This window comes from Natator depressus, chromosome 9 (genome assembly GCF_965152275.1).
Source record: "Natator depressus isolate rNatDep1 chromosome 9, rNatDep2.hap1, whole genome shotgun sequence".
In the NCBI taxonomy this organism is placed as follows: Eukaryota; Metazoa; Chordata; order Testudines; family Cheloniidae; genus Natator; species Natator depressus.
Window position 1 is genome coordinate 30,647,352 of NC_134242.1, and position 19,024 is coordinate 30,666,375.

At 39.7% G+C, this 19,024-nt stretch overlaps 1 long non-coding RNA gene across 1 annotated transcript in view; it reads right to left on the reverse strand.

Annotated features, from left to right (window-relative positions):
- Positions 1 to 2,504: 2,504 nt before the first annotated feature.
- The window catches only part of LOC141993422 (uncharacterized), a 196,213-nt gene continuing 179,693 nt past the window's right edge, over positions 2,505 to 19,024 (reverse strand). Inside the window, exons 3-4 of the long non-coding RNA XR_012640851.1 lie at positions 6,950 to 7,222; positions 2,505 to 2,829 (exon numbers count right to left, since the gene is read on the reverse strand). This is a non-coding gene — a long non-coding RNA (uncharacterized LOC141993422). The remainder of the gene's footprint in view (positions 2,830 to 6,949; positions 7,223 to 19,024) is intronic.

Below are 19,024 nucleotides of genomic sequence, written 5' to 3' on the forward strand. Positions count from 1 at the left end.
AAAAAAAACCTCAGAGCTCTGACAATAATTAGACTTACAACAACCAGCCACAATAATATTAGCAACATCCAAATAAATTGAGTCCACCAGTTAGTTAGCGCTAATGATTTGACTCTCTTATTTTGATGGTACTAAATGATCTTGATCCAGGTTTTTCAACCTATTAGGCAAGTTAAGATTTAAATTAACTATTTGATCATCATCATATTACAGCACTGGGCTTGATGTTTCACTGTTACACCTGTTTTACAGTGCTGAAACTCAATCGATTTCAATGGAGTAACAGCAGGTCTGTGATGTGTCTAGGCCTTCAAATCCAGTATCCCCCTGTGACAGGTTCGGTCACAGAGACGCCGTTGGGACTGTCACTTGATGTGCTGAAATTACCTCCGAATCCATTTTCCCTGCCAGCTTGGGACTCCAGAATCCTGCCTTGTTGAGCCAGACACACTAGCCTGCTACAACACAGACCCAGGTTTGAACCATGCCCCCAAAGCTGCAGGCTTTAACTGAAAACCACTCAGCATGTTACCTATTTCCAGCACCCAGACACCCAGTTCCCAATGGAATCCAAACCCCAAATCATTTTACTCTGTATAAATCTTATACAGGGTAAACTCATGAATTGTCCACCCTCTATAACACTGATAGAGAGCTGTTTGACACTTACTCTGGGTTTGTTAATAAACAAAAGTGAATTTATTAAGTATAAAAAGTCGGATTTAAGTGGTTTTAAGTAATAACAGACAGAACAAAGTAAGTTATCAAGCAAAATAAAACAAAACACACAAGTCTAAGCCTAATACATTTAAGAAGCTGTTTACTAGTAAATCTCACCCTCAGGGATCAGACCCATATTCCAATAAGCTTCTTTCACAGACTGGACTCCTTCCTAGTCTGGGCCCAATCCTTTCCCCTGGTACAGTCCTTGTTAGTTCCAGCTCAGGTGGTAACCAGGGGTTTTCTCATGACTGGCAGCCCCCTTTGTTCTGTTCCACCCCCTTTTATAGCTTTGGCCCAAGGCAGGAATCTTTTGTCTCTCTGGATCCCCAGCCCTCCTTCTCAATGGAAAAGCACCAGATTTAAGATGGATGTCAGCATCATGTGACATGGTCACATATCCTGTGAGACCTCATTCTTCACTTTCCAGGGCTGACCCACACCTACCGAGGGAGGTTTGCAAGTAAACAGAGCCATTTACAACCAGTTGTCCTAGTCAATGGGAGCCATCAAACTTACAAACCACCATTAATGGCCCACACTTTGCATAATTACAATAGGACTTCAGAGTTATACTTCATATTTCTAGCTCCAGATACAAGATACATACCTACATATAGGATGAACACACTCAGTAGAGTATAAGCTTTGTAATGATACCTTACAAGAGACCTTTTGCATAAAGCATATTCCAGTTACGTCATATTTACACTCATAAGCATATTTCCATAAAACATATGGAGTGTAATGTCACAGTGTAAATCAAAGTCAAATCAGTAGAGCTATTGACTTATAGAACTTGAAGCTCTGGCCCAATATTTTTATTTAAATAAACTGATCAGGTGTGTTTAATTATGAGTTGTTAATGCATTAATATCACAAAAGCCTTTTAACAATCCAGGGCTAGTTTTTATATGGATTTAGGAGTCATATGTTTTTTTGTAGGAGTAGCAAACAGGATTTGTGGTGTGTCACTGATCTCCTATTCTTTCATGGTTCCCTTTTGCTATATAATATCCTTCTTTCTTCACAGTGTGATGTTGTATTATGTTATTTTTCTATTCTACAAGTCAGATCCTCTGCAGGTATAAATTAGGGTAGCTCCATTGATTTGCATGGAGCTATACTGATCTACACTGCCTGAGGATCTAGCACTTTTTACCCCTTTTTTACTCGAGTGGCTTGTCAAAGTTCAGGGGATGTTCTAGTTGGGAGTAGAAATTGATGACGGAGTTTGGTATTTTCTTTGATGCTATCTTGTTTGTTTATAAGGAATTTACAGTGTCTTGCTTCTGTAAAGGCAAGAGGAACCAAAAGCAAAAAGTGCAGTTTCTTAGCTTACAGGTCCAAGTTTCTTTCAGCTAGCTTCCCTGACCCAGAAACTTTCTCTAGGTTTCTCCCAGTGTCACACTGTGCTTGCACACTGCTTCTTCACTCCCCTCCACCCCAAGTCCTTCTCTGTTTTTTACCTTCACCCTAGCTTGTCTTTTTCACTTTCTTGCACATACACCCACCCCTGGTCAGAACAATAACCAGTCAAATGCTCCACACATAGGCTAGTTTATGAGCAAACACTAGCTTGTTTGCTTTTTGGCCTTGTTTTAGGTATGGCCCCTTCACTGTCTCTTACAGCAGCTTAACAGAAGATAGCATTCACACATCAGTTCCAATAAGATTTTAACTCAACCTATAAAAGGTTTAACTCAGCTCATAACAAGTGCTATATATTTTTTAAGTGGAGTCTTTGACGTGCAACTCATTTGCAGCCTGTTTCAACTGGCCGTTCTACATATATTTTAGGACTTTGTCTTTAATAATTATGGCATAATTAAAACACCTTAAGGTTTATATCTCAGTGTACTGATACAGAACATGTTATTAGACATGCTTTGTGGCTGAAGAGATTGTCCTGTGAAGCTGAGAATAGATTTCAGTTCCAGGAGGAACCACCGCCTGATTATATGGATTCTCCTCATGCGGGTGGGGAAGTTTACTCCCAGACGTCTTCATCTTTCATGTATTTCTTACATTCACTGCTTCTTTCTCAAGAGTTCTGACATCCTCCTCAGTCAAAGGTTCCTTGGGTAGTGGAGATGGGTAAAAAGGTATCTTTAAAAAAATACAGCAACAAATGGCATTGTAACAGGAAAATAAGATTGTCCAGTAGCATAGCAGAGGATTAAGATGATAGAGTTTAGAATACTAACGGGAATTAGATGATCAAATAGGAGGAAAAGGGCTGGAAAAATATTTGGCTACTGTGGATGGTTTATAAATTGAAGATCAGTTGGTGAAAATAGCAGCTGATAATGAAATGGAAGATGAAAATGTCCAAGAAGTGCTGGAATCTAACTTTAAAATAGAATGAAATAGTTTTCAGCAGAGCAGCTAAGAACATTTCTCTCTCATTACAATATTTTCCAATTTGAATTAATATTGTATCTCACAGACTGAATCTAACATTCGTGAAGTTTGCAGTGGAAACTTCAATGTGCAGTACTTCAGTATTAGCATAAAAATTAATAAAAACAGAATAAACTTAGGACCAGATTCTGATAGCCTTACTCACATGGAGTAGTATTTTAGTTCTTGAGCAGTCCCATCAATTAATGTCCTACTTGCTGAAAATAAGGGTATCAGAAGCTAGCACTTAGTTTTGCTTTCCTGAGAACTACATGACCAGACTAGCAATCTATTTTAAATGCCGCATTTATTTTAATTTTACTCCAAACAAACTCTGGTAATTAAACTTGACTTCATTTTTATTTAATATTCTCAGTCACCTATTAGTTTTTGCATTTCAGTTTGCAATTTTCTCTCTCTCTCTCTCAAAGAGTGTTTGTCTACATGTAAAATGGAATCATAGAATCATTGAATATCAGCGTTGGAAGAGACCTCAGGAGGTCATCTAGTCCAACCCCCTGCTCAAAGCAGGACCAATCCCCAACTAAATCATCCCAACCAGGACTTTGTCAAGCCTGGCCTTAAAAACCTCAAAGGAAGGAGATTCCACCACCTCCCTAGGTAACGCATTCCAGTGCTTCACCACCCTCCTAGTGAAAAAGTTTTTCCTAATCTCCAACATAAACCTCCCCCACTGCAACTGGAGACCATTACTCCTTGTTCTGTCATCTGCTATCACTGAGAACAGTTTAGATCTGTCCTCTTTGGAACCCCCTTTCAGGTAGTTGAGAGCAGCTATCAAATCCCCCCTCATTCTTCTCTTTCGCAGACTAAACATTCCCAGTTCCCTCAGCCTCTCCTCATAAGTCATGTGTTCCAGTCCTCTAATCACTTTTGTTGCCCTCTGCTGGATGCTTTCCAATTTTTCCACATCCTTCTTGTAGTGTGGGGCCCAAAACTGGACACACTACTCCAGATGAGGCCTCACCAATGTCGAATAGAGGGGAACGATCATGTCCCTTGATCTGCTGGCAATGCCCCTACTTATACAGCCCAAAATGCCATTGGCCTCCTTGGCAACAAGGGCACACTGTTGACTCATATCCAACTTCTTGACTCATATCCAGCTTCTCATCCACTGTAACCCCTCGGTCCTTTCTGCAGAACTGCTGCCTTGTCATTCGGTCCCTAGTCTGTAGCGGTGCATGGGATTTTTCTGTCCTAAGTGCAGGACACTGCACTTGTCCTTGTTGAGCCTCATCAGATTTCTTTTGGCCCAATCCTCTAATTTGTCTAGGTCCCTCTGTATCCTATCCCTACCCTCCAGCATATCTACCTCTCCTCCCAGTTTAGTGTCATCCGGAAACTTGCTGAGGGTGCAATCCACGCCATCCTCCAGATCATTAATGAAGATATTGAACAAAACCAGCCCCAGGACCGACCCTTGGGGCACTCCGCTTGATACTGGCTGCCAACTAGACATGGAGCCATTGATCACTACCCGTTGAGCCCGACAATCTAGCCAATTTTCTACCCACCTTATAGTGCATTCATCCAGCCCATACTTCTTTAACTTGCTGGCAAGAATACTGTGGAAGACCGTGTCAAAAGCTTTGCTAAAGTCAAGGAATAATACGTCCACTGCTTTCCCCTCATCCACAGAGCCAGTTATCTTGTCATAGAAGGCAATTAGATTAGTCAGGCATGACTTGCCCTTGGTGAACTCATGCTGACTGTTCCTGATCACTTTCCTCTCCTCTAAGTGCTTCAGAATTGATTCCTTGAGGACCGATCCATGATTTTTCCAGGGACTGAGGTGAGACTGACTGGCCTGTCGTTCCCTGGATCCTCCTTCTTCCCTTTTTTAAAGATGGGCACTACATTAGCCTTTTTCCAGTTGTCCGGGACCTCCCCCGATCACCATGAGTTTTCAAAGATAACAGCCAATGGATCTGCAATCACATCCGCCAACTCCTTTAGCGCTCTCGGATACAGCGAATCCAGCCCCATGGACTTGTGCTCATCCAGCTTTTCTAAATAGTCCTGAACCACTTCTTTCTCCACAGAGGGCTGGTCACCTCCTCCCCATGCTGTGCTGCCCAATGCAGTAGTCGGGGAGCTGACCTTGTTCATGAAGACAGAGGCAAAAAAAGCATTGAGTACATTAGCTTTTTCCACATCCTCTCTCACTAGGTTGCCTCCCTCATTCAGTAAGGGACCCACACTTTCCTTGACTTTCTTCTTGTTGCTAACGTACCTGAAGAAACCCTTCTTGTTACTCTTAACGTCTCTTGCTAGCTGCAACTCCAAGTGTGATTTGGCCTTCCTGATTTCACTCCTGCATGCCTGAGCAATATTTTTATACTCCTCTCTGGTCATTTGTCCAATCTTCCACTTCTTGTAAGCTTCTTTTTTGTGGTTAAGATCAGCAAGGATTCCACTGTTAAGCCAAGCTTGTCGCCTGCCATATTTACTATTCTTTCTACACATCGGGATGGTTTGTCCCTGTAACCTCAATAAGGATTCTTTAAAATATAGCCAGCTCTCCTGGACTCCTTTCCTCCTCATGTTGTTCTTCCAGGGAATCCTGCCCATCAGTTCCCTGAGGGAGTCAATGTCTGTTTTCTGAAGTCCAGGGTCCATATTCTGCTGCTCTCCTTTCTTCCTTGTGTCAGGATCCTGAACTTGAACTGCCTCCCAGGTTCCCATCCACTTTTGGTTCCCCTACTAATTCTTCCCTGTTTATGAGCAGCAGGTCAAGAAGAGCTCTGCCCCAGTTGGTTCCTCCAGCACTTGCACCAGGAAATTGTCCCCTACACTTTCCAAAAACTTTCTGGATTGTCTGTGCACGGCTGTATTGCTCTCCCAGCAGATATCAGGGTGATTGAAGTCTCCCATTAGAACCAGGGCCTGTGATCTAGTAATTTCCATTAGTTGCCAGAAGAAAGCCTCGTCCACCTCATCCCCCTGGTCTGTTGGTCTTTAGCAGACTCCCACCACGACATCACCCTCGTTGCTCGCACTTCTAAACTTAATCCAGAGACTCTCAGGTTTTTCTGCAGTTTCATACCGGAGCTCTGAGCAGTCATACTGCTCCCTTACATATAATGCAACTCCGCCACCTTTTCTGCCCTGCCTGTCCTTCCTGAACAGTTTATATCCATCCATGACAATACTCCAGTCATGTGAGTTATCCCACCAAGTCTCTGTTAATCCAATCACATCATAATTCCTTGACTGTGCCAGGACTTCCAGTTCTCCCTGCTTGTTTCCCAGGCTTCTTGCATTTGTGTATAGGCACTTAAGATAACTTGCTGATAGTCCCTCTTTCTCAGTATGAGGCAGGAGCCCGCCCCTCTTGCGCTCTCCTGCTTCCTCCCGGTATCCCACTTACCTCAGGGCTTTGGTCTCCTTCCCCCAGTGATCCTAATTTAAAGCCCTCCTCACTAGGTTAGCCAGCTTGCTTGCAAAGATGCTCTTCCCTCTCTTCCTTAGGTGGAACCCATCTCTGCCTAGCACTCCTCCTTCTTGGAACACTATCCCATGGTCAAAGAATCCAAAGCCGCCTCTCCGATACCACCTGCATAGCCATTCATTGACTTCCACGATTTGATGGTCTCTACCCGGGCCTTTTCCTTCCACAGGGAGGATGGACGAGAACACCTCCTTCTCTTGGGAGTGGTGGTCGTGGAACGCCATCCCTAGGATAGTGCATCTCATGACTTCCAATCGGCAGAGTCTCCTTCTGTTCCCTTCCCTCAGATGTATCATCTAGTCCACTCTCCATATTAGTACCTGTGAAGAGAACATGAAAATGGTTGCTTACCTGTATCTGCATTGCTGGTACATGGACGCTTTCCTTTCTTCTTCTGGAGGTCACATGCTGCCAAATTTCTTCACCATCCTTCTGTCCCCGCTGTGCAGCCTGCGCTGAATCTTCAGAATGTTGTGTCCGTAGAAGCATATCCTGACGTCTGTCCAGGAAATCTTCAGTTTCCCTTACACAATGCAGGGTCGATACTCGTTTCTCCAGACCTTGAACCTTCTCTTCCAATATGGAGATCAGCTTGCACTTTGTACAGACAAGGTTGCTTCTGTCCTGTGGAAGAAAGACAAACATGGCACATCCTGTGCAAGTAACAACAGCTGAACTCTCACAATCCATATTACCTTCCTTCTACGAGCTGCCTCAGGAGTTGTAGTAACTACTCAGAGAAGCCTGCAAGATGTAAGCCTGAGTGGGCTCTCCCCAAGCTGTTCACAGTTGACTGGCTTTTGATAACAGTCAGGCCCACTCAAGGCTCACCTGGAACAAAGCACTCCCAATTCACACTTTTCAAACATCAAGCACACGGTCAAACTGACAAACTGTCCCCACAACAGACACTCAGATACTCACCAACACGAGTAATGTTTAGCTTTTCACATTTTGCTTTAAGAATAGGTCTATTGCACTTTCTGGAGTGGTTCATGGTAGTGAATGCCAACCTCAGGGCAGACTGTCAAAACCAGGGCAAAGACCCCAAATGAGTGGTATGTTCTATAATTAGATTTCACCAACCAGTAACAAATGTGAACTTCTAGATCACTATAACAGTCTTACCATGGAGTCACAGACAGTCACCTTGGGCACTACAGTCTCTCTTGCTGCCCAGGCAAGCTGGACTTAGTGATAAATGGTCACTTACACCAAAAATCACAAAATATTCAGGTTGCTCCCAGTCCCAAGAGACCAGTCACTTACCCAGATTAATTTGTACCTCAGATCTCATACCAAAGACAACACCTGTAGCCAATCCTGTAATTATCTAAAGGTTTATAACTAGGAAAAGGAAATGAGTTGTTTACAGGTTAAAGCAGGCAACATATATGCACAAATGAGTTCAGTCTATGGTTCCAAAAGGTAACAGAGGTATAGTAATCTGTCGGCATAGAATGTCTTCCCAGGTTGGCCCCGGGAATCTCTGCCTTTTTTTTTTTTGTTTGTTTGTTTCTTAGCTCCAGCCATTGCAAGACTCCAAACAGCAAAGTGATAAAAAACCTTCATGTTAGCTAGTTTTATTTCCTTCTTCCAACATTCAGACTGATGGGACGAGGCCTTCTACATGTACTGCTCCATGAGTGGATGGGGCAATCAACAAAGCTTTTGTTCTACAATGGCTCACTTAATTTTTGATAAACCTCTTGTATGGGCAGGAGGGAGTCACTCTTCCCATCTGAGTTCACAAGTTCAGAACAGGTATTTTTACAATAATAAAACAAAAATGTATATTTTACCTTGTAGCATGGAATACAGACATTACAAGTGAGATGAATGCATGCAGCAATTTACAAGCATTTCATAGAGTCTAAACACTAAATACATTCTTAGAAGACTAGTAGCTATTTTGAACAAAACTAACACACAGGTGAGCTGGTCTGGTTTCCAGCTATGAGTTTGACAGTTCATAGCTAATGCCTTTGGCCTTGGCCAGAGCTGGCTTTTGATTTACCAGTGTCACAAGGTCCAAGAATGATTTTTCTCCTAATTTTCCACTTTCAAGTCTCCAAGGAACAACAAGCCAATGAACCATGGTAGTAAAAAATAATGGTTACATAAGTATTCTTTGCATTCTTTTATGTGTGATGTTTGTATGTACCCTCCTTCCAAAAAAGAATACAAAAATATTTAACAGAAATAAAAAATTTGAAATGAACTGATACACACTTTGCTTCTTGGTTTTCTCTCCTGAACCACCTGACACAAGATCCTCATGCACCCCTGAACACATGCACTAATTAAAACCTGAACCCTGGACTGATCAGTGAGAGATTTCCCAAGTAAGAAATGCAACATGAAAAGAAGCACGTGTACATGAGTGAAACACAAAGAATAAGCAATGATTTGGGGGTCAGATGCCTTAGAACAGAGGAGCAAAGATTATGAGTGAATATGTAGGTAGGAAGAATAAAGGATAGCTGGAAGATGAATGGTATGAATGGCAGGAGAATTTTATGGGGGGGCTGGGATGAGTGGATTAGCTCAGTGGCCAACAGGACAAATAGACAAGAAGTCATTTGGGAGGTCAGTTTGTAACAGTTTTTGAAAGCTGTTGGAGATGATGATTGATGGTTACCTTTGCCCTTTGAAAAGTGAAATGTCTTTCCCGTTTGCAGTTGATATTTAAATAATGTGGTTCTCTCTTTACAAAACCAGTTAGAAATGTGGCTCAGGATGATGACATGATGGTTGTTTAGCTTTTTCACATATTGCTTTAAGAATAAGTCCAGGAATGATTTTTCTCCTTATTTTCTCTTTTAAGTCTCCAGGTAGAACACTGTAAGGACCAGCAATGCACTTGAGTCACAGTAGTGAGGATCCTGCATCCGATGAAGTGAGCTGTAGCTCACGAAAGCTTATGCTCAAATAAATTGGTTAGTCTCTAAGGTGCCACAAGTACTCCTTTTCTTTTTGCGAATACAGACTAACACGGCTGTTACTCTGAAAGTAGTGAGGAAGACTCTTCTGTAGATACTACATGGAAAAAGAAATGTTATGGTGTTAAGTTACTAGTCAAAATGCAAAATGTTACCTTTGGAAGACTGAAAAATTGTATGTCAAATAAGTCAAAAGCACTGCAGAAAACAGATTATTCCAATATCCCATGGTACCAGCAGCTCTTATTGACAGAAAGAGCACAAAATTTTATTGTTAAACTGAAGTCACAGGATAAGTTTTAAGTCTTTAAAGAAACTGTAGTGCAGACTGAGTTACAAAATGTTAGGATAACAATCAGTCATATATTTCCCTAGCAGTTACATCTGTAGTCCTAAAACTAAACTATTGAAAACAGTGATGCAATAATAATAAAGGCAATGCAGCATAAACCCTAGACATGCCAGATTTATGAATAGGAGTATCTTCCATAAAAGGACATATGAACCTAAGTTAGCTGAGAAAAGATTAATAGAAGTTTCCAATGTCCAGCAAGGAGGCTACCATGCAGATAATGAATCTCACCCTAAAAGGTTGTAGTTTGATTCCCCCGGCGAGGGTGGGCGGGGTGGATCCCAGTCATGGTAATTTGGACAAACTTTCTGCATCTTCATGTAACAGCAAAGATGATCACTACTAGTATTTCTCAGGAGAAAGAAAGAAATGGACAGGGAGAAAAATAGAAAGAGCTGTCTACAAATAGCCAGATCAATAGGAAATATCAATAGGGCTCCTGCTTTTGTATTGTCAGCTTACCGTGATACGTGGGTATTTTTTTATACTGGAAAAAGAGTCACTGGGCAAGGTGAAATAATATGGAAGAATGTTAAGAGTGGACAAGGCATCAGAAAATTAATTATTACCATCCAATTTTGCTGCTATTAATGTAAGTTTTACTAGCTACAATTTGTTTCAAGTTGAGTATTAAAAGAGGCACCAGATATCAACATGCTTTCCCAGGACCCCGTGAACCAAAAAACTTTTTGTGGGCAATTGACTACACCAGCCTACAAATATAGTGACAATTCTACAAAATCAATCAGTACAACTCCCCATCTAAAACAGCAGCAGCAGCACTGGGAAGAGTAATTATCCATACATGTACCGATTATACCCAGATGCCAGTTATCCCTCTTTTTTTTCCTTTTAATCTTCTTCTTTCTTTTTCTTTTAATCTTCCAAATTTCACTTCTGACTATAACCAAGGAACTTTATTTTGCTCCTGCAACACTGCAATACTTTTGCTGCTTCCTTCCTTTGTAAAGTTCCTGAAATGTTTTATCAGATTCCCAATAAAAGCTAAGCATATCAGTAGTTGGCATCCTCTCCCATTAAGGAAAACCCAAGGAAGACATGGAGAAGAGATGTTCAGCTGATTCATACTGGCCTAGGCTCCAGTTCAACAACTGGACTACTTAGGCATGAATGGTCTTATTGACTTAAACTATACTACACATTTTAAGTTAGGCAAGGGCGTACGTACTGTGCTGAATCAGGGGCCTCATTCCTCTTTGATCAAGCCAAGTAGATAGAAACAGCGGGGGAGAGGAAATCTATATCAGAAATATTTTGACCACCCCTCTCTGTCAGAGCATTGGGCATATTAACATTCATTAGGCCAGATCCTGAGCTTTATTGAATTCAATGGAACTATGCTGACATATGTTAGCAGAAGGTCTGGCTTTTTCCTTTACAGTGCATACGTCTTATATAATTCCTTTGGAATTCTATTGTAAATTAGCATCAATAATTCATCTTGTGCTGGGGTTAGTACAGGCAGCTGTGGTGTAAGAGGTCTCACACAGCTTTGCCAATGCATCTCATTAGTCATTTCTGACTGCTCTTCCTAGTACTTGAACTCTTCGCAGAAGAGGCTGGTAGTTATTTTAAACTGCCAATTGCACAACAGGGTCTAGAGATATTATAGAAAGTGTCAAATATCCACTTTGGCAATCTTGATACTGGCTAATGTTGCAATGGTGACCTAGGACACTGTTTGGATCCAGAGATGAAAAACATCAATGCATATACAATACTTTAACCTCTCATTATTTAGAATCATTTCAAGAATGGAAAGAACTTAGACTAATTTTGTTGCAGTCAAATTAAACTTATTAGGCCAAGGAGCCAAATCATGCTCACTTTTCCTCATATGAATTGTCTGATTGCAGGATTAGATCCTAAAAGGGAAAAAAAAATCCTCTCTCTGCTATTTAATTGCCACTTTTCCATACGTTTGGTGATACTTTGAAACCTATTATATTTACCCAGCAGACCAGCATCTCATGTAAGAAATTTTGCTTCACAGAATGAAAGTAATGAATATGGAAGTTACCAGAGTAAGCACCAATTAGCTTCAGACTAATTTAATTTAATCAGTTTTATTGCAGGTGTTAATAACATAAACTATATTATTTTGATTTATACTCTCATTGCATAAAAGGGAGTGCCTATCTTTTGTTCCTTGAGATATTTTAAAAACACAATAATACAAAGACTGCACCAGTAACCTCCCTTTGTCCAATAATAAACATATGTAAAAACCCAGGTCATGAAATATATTTAAGATCTTTTCAATCTCCCACCAAGATCACCTCAACTGCCTCAGAGCTAGGGAAAGTAAACAGGCCATACAGCATCCCCTGAAGATAGATATGTTAGGCCTAGTTCATACTGGGGTGGGGAGAGGGCTCTAAAAGTGTCATGGGTAAGGAAGAAGAAAAGGCAGTAACTCGCCAGACTGTCAATGTTAAATTATCTTGATTGTGATGTTAGTTAACCTGGTGGAAATCAGGAGTAACTCCACTGAAGTCAATAGTGTTATGTTCATGGTAAACTAGTATGAGAGCAAAAAGAGACTAATTATTTTAAAATGTATGATATGCACACCAATTGCAACAGAGTTCTACAACCTTATCTTTGGCTAAATTTGATACATAGCCTGACATCAATCACCCAATGTCAACAGATTATGCAGTTAGTATTACCCACCAGAAACTGCAGGGGAATAATTTATACTGAGTATAGTGTGTAAATGCTTCCCTTTGCCCAGAATCCATTCCCTGTTGTGTGAAGCGTCTATCTAACTTCCAAGAGTTTGAGCAGCAATTTCATTTTATCTCTGACAGTGAGCTAAGATATTACAGTTATGGTGTCAATCTCAAAGAAAAAAAGGCCATCAAGAATGGCCCAGTCCTCACAGAGAGGGTTTTGTCCTTGTTTTGTTTTTTAGTGGCAGACAATTTTCTAGTTTATTGATTTTTTTTTCTTTTGGAATGAGCTAAGGGTTACACAGAGAGAGAGAGAGAACAAACGTGCCTAAAAAGGCTTAACCACAACAGCTGGATGCGGTGGAGATGCCAAGTTTGGGCATTACATTTAGTACCATTATTCTCAGACTTCAGAGGCTAGTAGACTTTCTGGCTGCATTGGAGATAAATATTTCACAGAACAAAGCAGCACAGGGGAAAAGTGATTGCAAAACACTGGCTTTGCTATCTATATGCAGTGTGTGGGCAGAGGTTTTTTTGTTTCTTTTTCTTTTTACATTATTATTATAATAAATCCCTGCAATTAGTCTACAAAATCAATAAGGAGCCTGAACACAAGTGGAGGTGGGGGGGAAATCCAGACTCATAAAAGTCAGAGGTAGAAGAGAGATAAGATGGGTGAGATAATAACTTTTATTGGACCATCTTCTGTTGGTGAGAGAGGTAAGCTTTCGAGCTTATGCAGAAGAGCTCTGTGAAGCTCAAAAGCTTGTCTTTCTCACCAACAGAAGTTGGTTAAATGAAAGATATTACCTCATCCACTTTGTCTCTCTAATATCCTGGGACTAACACAGCTACAACACCACTGCATAGAAGAGACCTGTTAGGCTATCCACTCCACCTGCCAATGCAGAATAGCTTCGTGCTGTACACTTACTAATGTTGTGTCCAGTCTAGTCTTAAATGTTGCAAGCAGTACGGCATCCACCGAGGATTCTATTCTAGGAATAACTGTGTTTCCTTGAAGTTCTGTAATGTCTAGTTTAAATTTCATTAGCAACCGGGCATATTAGGCAGCACAACACATTTCAATTTTATTACATTGTACTGACAACCAAATCTGGTAATTTTGACCCTCAGGAAGAGATCTAATTCTCAGGTGGATGTAAAATGGATCTGGCTAATTTACAGTTTATGTTAGCCACTGTGTTGAGTTTGGCCTTGTCTGCTTAGAAAGTTGTACGGCTTTGACTATACTGGTACAATCCTCTTCTCTCTCACCCCCAGTGCGGATGCAGTTATATCAGCATAAAGGGGTTTTACACTAGCATAGGTTTTTCTCTATAGGAAGTATGTATGATTATAATGATACAATTTTCAAGCACAGACCAGGTCTTAGAGAAGAAAGTAAATTTCTGTCTGTGGGGGGTGAAGGTAGATTTGGTCTCTAGGCTGGGCCACAACCTACTCATTCCTTACTCAGAGGGCTCAATTCTAATTTACAAGACAATCTTTTTTACACTACTACAGTGCTTTAAACAGGCCACAAGGCAGTTGTATGTGTTTTTTGGAAGTTTTTAAATTAAAAAAAAAACTTTAAACATGTATTAAATCATTATGAACATTTTTATTTTAAATTTTCATCTACAAAAACTAAGAATGTTTTTTAAGTTTTGAAAAAGATGGGGCATTATTATTGTTTCAAACAGAAAGAAAAATGACAGTCTTGACACTTAGATGGAAAAGGTCACTTTTTATTAAAAGTCTTTTTGTTAAAAAAAAAAAAAAAAAGTCCAGTTCTAAGACTGGGACTTCTGCTCTTGTTGGTAAATATCCTGAATTAAGCAGATCTGACTTTCCATGTTACGTCTGAGTTACTATAGAAGAAACACAAAACAAACAAATGAAATCAAGAAATACAGGTATGATGCCTCAAATAGGGAACATATTTCATTATTTCAGTTCTAGGAAGCCAGTACATGAAAGACAGGAAACTAGCTGTTTTGTAAGGAAGTTCTGGAATGTGCATCTCAGAATTAGCCCCTCTAATTCCACTAGAATTTTTTTTGTCTACTTTAAAAGTTACTTTTTTAAACTGCTGCTGGAATTTAATAGTCAGATACCAACCACTGTTTCAATATCACTCTTTCCTTCAAACACTCCACTCAGACTAAAATAACGACTTTTATACTGGTTCCCAAAGAGCTCTACATTATGGTGTAAAATAGCATTTTCTTTAATAAGAGCAGAAAGATTTTCAGGCTGTCCCTTAAATTTTTTAAACTATCACTTTGAACATTCTTAGCTGAATGAGCCCCTTCAAGCATTTCCATTTATCCTCTAATTTTTAGCAGTTGTGGAGTATAAGTGTCCAATTTAGCATCACATTTCTGTTCCATGGGTTTAATAGCACTTAGTTCAGTACTTATGGAAATTTCATAGGTAGAACCAATCTCTTACAGGTTCCCCAGGGTAGAAATTACGGGGTGTGGAAGAATATGAAGCCACTGAGGGAGAACTTCCTGGAGAGGCCTCCCCACCTCCCTCTCCACAGTATATTAACAATCCTTTCTGCAGTGCTATAGATATGCTTGGGCCTTTACTGACAAAGATAAGTGGAGAAGGTAATATCTTACAATATAAAAGCTCAGTCCTGCACTCTGACTACCATGAGTAACCCTACTGTAGTTAACAGTGTTATTTATGACACAAGCACTATGTCCAGTTGTAAGTATTTGCAAGACTGGACCATTAATTATGAAGATGAGATATAAAGGAAGAGGAGGCCTTTTCCACAGCTATGTAATCATTAAATTCCCAGCAACCAGCAAAGTAACTATTTTTATTTTTCCAATTCTTAATTTAAGAATTATCACTGATCGTTATATCCAAGACCTCATGTTCCCCACACAAAACTGGTCCTAAATTTTATGGCAGGGTCACTGGTTTCTGTGGCAACTTCATTTGCATTATAAAGGAAGCTTTTCAGTATAAATGTGAAAATGAATAATGTAATCAGTACAGTAGCCTGCATGTTATTTATTTTGAAGTTACCTGTCCTCACAGTTTTAGTTTCCAATGTGCTGCCGTTTTTTTCTGTTAACAAAACATAGCAATAGTACACAAATTGTTAGAGAGGAAGCTAAATATTCTGGCAGATGGTCCCTTACCGCCCCAAAAAACATGGGATTGTAAATTAATCAGCCATCTTTTCCAAATGTTATACCAATAAAATAAAAACCAGCAGGATCTTATTAAAGAGGAAAAGGCAAAATGCCACATTTATTGTGAATACAGAAAGAATCATAGTAAACAGTTAGTTATAGCTATAATATTCCATTCAATTTCATATTTATTCACACATTCATTCATACACACACACACACACACACACACACACACAGAGGTTCTGCAAGGTTGTTATCATAGTTACCAGCCTTAGAGTTGCTCATGCCAAGCCACTGGCCAGGTGGCCTGGACATGAGGAGGGAGCAGGGCCTTGTCAGATGCTCATCTGATGCTCCTGGAAGTTGGTTTGCAGAATCAGACCCCAAAGTTCTCACTTTCTAGAGTCCATTTTTATAGGAATTTCTTCCTATGCGAGTCTATGGGAATTGCTTCATCATGCTGTTGCTGAATCAGTCAGCAGATGGCACATTCCTGATGGCTCCGTGCTGCCAGATGTTATCTTGTTCTTTGGTTCTCCCATTCTTGAGGCTGTTGGGTGGATTCCAGACTGCCCCCCGGGGGTCCTCAGGTTATTTCCACTTGACGCCTTCTTCAGCCGATGGACACTGGATTCTTAGGCTGGCACCTCCCTGATCATTCAGTTATTATCCACACCAAGCATCCATCCACATACATCCTCTATCTCTATTTTAATCACAATTGTTAATAAAGCGAGATGAATACAACAAAAGGGCGGGGAGTCGCTGGGTGCTCTTTCTGTTGTTACAGAGTATTGCTTTGAGTCTCTCTCTGTGTGAGTAGTTATTGTTACAAAGAATTGCTTGCAAGTTTCCCACATAGAGGGAGAGAAACAGTACCAAAAACCAAGAGACCTCTTCATTAGTAATACCCTGGAATTTAAACTATGGGGAATCAAACTCATTTGTGATTTTAATACAGAACTACTTTAATATGATCCAACACCACAATCTTGACAATATAACAGGAGTAATATATACCAGATACCCAGCCAGTGTAAATTGATTTCTGTGGAGCCACACTACACTCATTTATAACACCAGAGAATCTGGTCCATAGCATTTAGTCTAACAAGTAGAAGCTATTTCAGAGACTATATTATAGAATATAAGAATTTCTAAATTGAATCAAACCACTGGCCCATTCAACCTGTATCCTTTCTCCAATAGTTCCTAATATCCAGTCCTCAAAGAAAAGTATAAGAATTTCTGTAGTGGACAGTTATGGAATAAATTGCCCATAAAGAACATTTCCTTCTAACCTATGTCAGTTATTGGTTGGCTTGTGCACAGGAGCATGAACGTTTATATCCCTTGTATTTTTAATCCTAGCTAATATAACTACAGATGTTCTGATTATCTGTACAAATGTCTATGCTTTTTGGATTCTTTTAAGCTCTACAGCTCAATTGTATCTTGTAGAAAGGTATTATTTATACTAATTAACGTTATTATGTTTTAATACAGTCAAATTAAATACATCTAGGAACAAAGACTGTAGCCCCCACTTACAAGTGACTGTATGCTAAAGAGCAATGACTCTGAAAAGAATTTAGTGGACAAGCAACTCAACATGACCCCGCACACCCTGTGAGCCTAACAAGATCTGTGAATGTATAACTAGAGAAATAAATAGGAGTAGAGCACCTTTATATGGCATTGGTGAAGCAATTACTGGAATACTGTGTTTAGTTCTGGTGTCCACACTTTAAAAACAAGCCATCAGAATATTTAGAGAAGTTCAGGAAGTATTAAATGATTCAAGGTCTGTAAAATCTGCGTTAGAGTGATAGACTTAACAGAACTGATATATTTAGCTTACCCAAGAAAGGTTAAGATCATAGCCTATAAGTACTTACCTTGGGAGAAGATTTCTGATAGTAGAGAGCTCTTTAGTCTAGTAGACAAAGGCATAACAAGATCCAACAGCTGGGTTGAAGCTAAACAAATTCAAACTGAAAATAAGGTGCAATTTTTTAACAGTAAGGGTAATTAATCATTGGAACAACTTACCAAGGAAAGTGATGGATCCTCCATCACTTCAAGTTTTTAAATCAAAACTGGATATTTTTCTAGAAGATATGCACTAGTTCAGTCCGATGTTATGGAGAAAGATACAGGAATCTATAGCTGGTGTTATGCAAACAGTCAGCTTAGAAGATCTCAGTGATCACCTGTGACTTTAAAATATGTGAATCTATCTAAAGTATAAATAATTTCCTTTTATTGGTTTTCATTTTAACTGAATTTTAACTTTTAACTGAATTTCTGGTATTTAATTTTCATTTTAACTGAATTTCTGGTATTATGAGAGAGGATGAATAGTAGTAACCAATTTATCTTCTCCATATCAGTCATTATTTTGAATATCTCTAAGTATTCCATCTCTAAATATAACATTCTTATTCCTTTCAGTTGCTCCTCCTATGGAAATCTCTCTATAACTTGAATCAGTTTCATCAGCCTTCTCTTTGTTGTTATATCATTTCTGGGAAGAGTGACAAAGCTCCAGGTGAGGGTTATCTGTTGATAATGACCTAAATGTTCAGTAATATTTTTTGTGCATTCTTTGTGCATCCTAAGAGTTTGTTTCTATAACCACCCCAGAGGCAGTATTTAATGTTTCATTAAAAACTGTATTTGTCTACTGACTCCAAACTCCGCCCCTTAAAAAAGATCCCCCATGTACTCCAATAAGGTCTTGTGTATGTTTGTGTAACCTTGTATAATATGTAGCAACTGATTTGTTTAGAGACTGGAATAATTTCTCGCACTATTCAATTGGAAGAAATGCTATCATAGAACATTTGCTTATTTGTGCCTTTTTTCTCAGTATACACATTAGGGCAACCTCTGCTCTCAGTTACACCGGTGTAGCAGTCAAATGTCTGAAATTAAATACCATCTCAGGAAGCTTCTTTAGGGTTTCTTTGCTTCTTTTTCTTTAAATAGCAGGGCCAGTAATCAAGTAAACATGGTACTGAAATAGGAAGAAGTTGTGCTTTGCACTTACAGTGCCTTCTCTCCAAGTATTTTAAAAGCACATGCTAATTACTTAAGACTCAATACCTTGGAGCTATGCGTACATATTTTTATTTGAATTCTTTCATTTCAGATAGATCGGCATGATTGGAAAACCCTCACCCTGACTCCTTTAACACCCTGTAGACACAGTTTAACACCTTTGCCGTTCTGTGAGCTGGTTGTATTGCAGATTTTCCCTGCTATCT